Consider the following 3,853-nt stretch of genomic DNA (forward strand, 5'->3'; position numbering starts at 1 on the left):
TGTAGGAGTCAGAGGGGTAAGTGACATCATAAGAAAATCCCCAGAAACAACTAACCTGGGCTCATAGGAGCTCACAGAGACTGAACCAACAACTAGGGGGCCTGCATGGGACTGACCACAGACCTCTGCATAATGTGACAGTTGTGTAGCTTGTTCTTCTTGAGGGACTCCTAACAGTGGAAGCAGGGGTTGTCTCTTACTTCTTTACTGGTTTTTGGGACCCTGTTTCCCACAGAAGGTAGCCTTGCCTAGTCGTAATACAAGGGGAGGTGATTAGACTTACTGCCACTTGATATCCCATGATTTTTTTTTATATCCATGGGATGCCTACCCTTTCCTGAATAGAAATGGAGGAGGAGTGAATTGGGATGAAGGACTGGAAGGAGAGGAGAGAGGGGAAATTATGGACAGGATGTAAAATTTAAAAAAAAAAAAGTCTTTCCAAGTGTGGACGCTAGCAGGCCTAGGCTGGGGTATGCTGTGAACCAGGAAAACTGAGGTAAATATGAAGCAGCACAGTTGAGGCAGAGGTTGTAGGTTCTGAAGCTTAGAGGCTGCTGGAGGGCCTGTGACAACAATAAGATGGAAGTAAGAGCTCCCATTAATTTCCTATGATTTCCACCAAAGCACATAAAGCAAATGAATGGCTTAGAACAACTAAAACATATTATTTCCGAGTTCTGAAATTCTTAGAAGTAGAAGCCTGGAGTCAAGGACCTCTGTAGGGGACTATACTTTTTTTTCCCTTGGAGGGAGAATCTTTCTTTTCCCCTTCCTGTTTTATGTGGCACCGTGTGTTCCCTGACTTGTCCCAACACAGGTCTAGGCTTAGCCTTGTTCACATGGGCTTTCTTTACATGTTCACCTTTGGGCTTCTTTACAATCGTTGTTCTATGTGTGTCCATGTCCTTTGCAGAGGGTACCAGTTGGGTTGGACCAGGGCTCACCCACATGACCTCAGTTTGCACTTCATTGACTGTATTAAAATACTACTTCTTGATAGGGCTGGAGAGATGACTCAGTAGTTAAGAGCTTCTTGATTTTGCACAGGACCAGGATTTAGTTCCCGGAATCCCCATAGCATCTCACAACGATCTGTAACACCAGTTCCAAGGATCTGACTCCAGTCTGAACCTAGGTGCCAGCCTGCTTCTTCAGGCACCGGGTACACATGTGGTGTGGGAGATTCTTCTGTATATGTGTTGCTTTTATTGGTTAATGAATAAAGAAGCTGCTATCAGTCAATGGCTTAACAGAATATTGCTAGACTGGAAGATATAGATAGATAGATAGATAGATAGATAGATAGATAGATAGATAGATAGATAGATAGATAGTAGGCAGACTTCATGTAGCCACCAGAGGGGAAACACATGAGCTGTCCCGGTAGGCCACAAACCTCATGGTAAAATATAAAATAATGGAAATGGGTTAATCCTAGGTGTAAGAGCTAGCTAGCAATACGCTTAGGTGATTGACTAAGCAGTGATTTAATTATTACAGTCTCTGTGTGGTTATTTCGAGTCTGGGCAACTGAGAATGAACAAGTGGCCTTCCTACTACACACACGAATAAATCTTAAGTTGTGGTGAAGTTCACAGAGAAACATTCATACATATAAAATAAAAAAATCTTTAAAAAATTAAAAATACTAAATTTTGTGTTTTTTCAATAGATTATGACTTTTTAAATATTTTTATTTTATCCACATTTGAAACTATTTGACTGAAAATTACTGTATAAGTTAACAACAACAAACAAAATTTTAATGTTGCAGGGTTAAACATTAAGTCTCTCCCTTCAATCCCCTCCTCTGAAGTCACTGCTCATAAAACTTTTGTATGCTCTTCCAGAATTATTCTATAGAGAGCATTGAGTTTTTTCAGAGAATCGCATTTTGCAGGGAACATGTTGTTAAAGGAATTAAAGTCTGGGGTGGAGGTTGTAAAAATATTCCCCAGCAGGGTCTGTTAGATAGCAGGAACAGACTTTTATTGCTGAACTCATTGCCTGAAAAATACCTTTAATTTCCTAGATTCTGCCCCTACTTTGCTCTCATTCCTATCAGCTTTCCTGCCCCAGGAAGACATTTGTCTGCCTAATGACAGGCAGGAAGGATATTCCATAACCTCACTTTGTTCTGTTGACCTTCACTGGAGACCCCTCAAATGATCCTTTTAAGAGAAGATGGGACAATGACAATAATGTGTGCTTTAGAAAGCTTTGGTTTCTTCTGCTCCTTCGTATACTTTAGTACCAAAGTTTATTGTTACTAAGTTTGCATATATTACCCACTTTTTCATGTGCAAGTTGAATTAAAGCACCAGAGTCCTGACAGAGATTTGTGCTGTGAGGGCACAAGGACACTTTTGTTCTTTTTAAAAGAATATGTTATGGTGGCCCGGGCGGCCTGCAAGCCAGGCAGAAGCTGCCGCCGGAGCAGTACAGGGTCCCCGGGCGAGCGGCAGAGTCAAGCGGCTGAATGCGGTGAACGGCAGAGTAAATGGACATAAGGCTATATATAAAGCTAGACATTTATTACTTAAAAGGGAGATATAGACAAACATAAAACAAAGACATACACATACACACACGCGCGTGCACACACCCACCCCCCCCCCACACACACACACATGCACCAGAGAGAGAGAGAGAGAAGATGGCGGCCAGGGAGGGCCGAAGTGGCTGAGGTGGGCGTGGTTAGTTCTTAAAGTGATAGCAAAGAATAACAGACACTGCATATGTGCCTGAGGGAAGCCATGCAGTGTAGACACTTTCCATGGCTAACCTTAGCTATGTTCTGAAGTATCTGCATAGTTCATTTAGTTGGAAGACTGCACTTAGTGTGTTCCCTGTTGATGTATGTAGATCTATTACCTGCCCATTATCATCTCTTTATTTTATATATACATACTGAGAGAGGTATGGGTTGCTTGAAAGACAATTTAAATAATGAGGGAATTTTATATGCGAATTTTTTCTTGACTAATTCTTGCATTGGGGTGAAGTGTTTTCTGAGGTGTTCGGGAAGGTGCTACATCCCTATAAACAGAGATGCCTTCTCACTCCCATCCGAGTATCCATCTGAATTACAGTCATTCTGGATGGTTTATTGTATTTGAATGTTTAATTAAAGCCAACTTTTCTTTATTTAGCACTTTTCTGTTCGGTGAGTTTGGTGGTGATGCTGGAGGTGGCTTGCATCTATGGCTTAACTAAAATGGGAGAGGTAATCATTCATTAGATTCTTTTTTTCCATCATTTTATGATAGGAAAAATAAAAAATAAAGAAATATGGCTAGTATAAATAAGCAAGTCTGCTTCTTAAAAGGAATATCATTTTATCAAATCAAATCTAAGAAAGGAATAAGTTTTAATGTCAGCTTTTAAAGTTAGCAAGTCAAAAATAGAGGAGAACCTTTTAAAGCTCCTGTCACAGCATAAAACGTGCAGGCATGTCAGTTAATTCATGATGACATTCTAACCAGCCCTGTGTTTGCCAGTAGTGATAACACGGGGCTTAATTTCATTTCTTTGTAGGTTTACAAAGAGTTCCAGAGAACTGGATAGCTCCACTGCGAGCCTTAGTTATCGGGCGGGAGAGCAGGATGTGTGTGGGTACAGGTGGGAGGGGCTCTGCTTCTCTACTTTAGAGAATCCGTCTGGGATGAAATCTCCCACTGAATTATGAAATTCAGGGCAGCACATTTTGCAGTCAACCCAAAGTGCAGGACTGCAGTCATGGAAGAAGCATGCTGGCTAGCTCCACTAATGCATCCAGAGCAAACTCAAAAAGCTGGCTTTCTTATTTTATAATTGCATCAGGTAAAGAGATTCTCTATTTGTAGTGAAA

The sequence above is a fragment of the Myodes glareolus genome, chromosome 1 (assembly GCF_982192425.1).
Source record: "Myodes glareolus chromosome 1, mMyoGla1.1, whole genome shotgun sequence".
Classification (NCBI taxonomy): Eukaryota; Metazoa; Chordata; class Mammalia; order Rodentia; family Cricetidae; genus Myodes; species Myodes glareolus.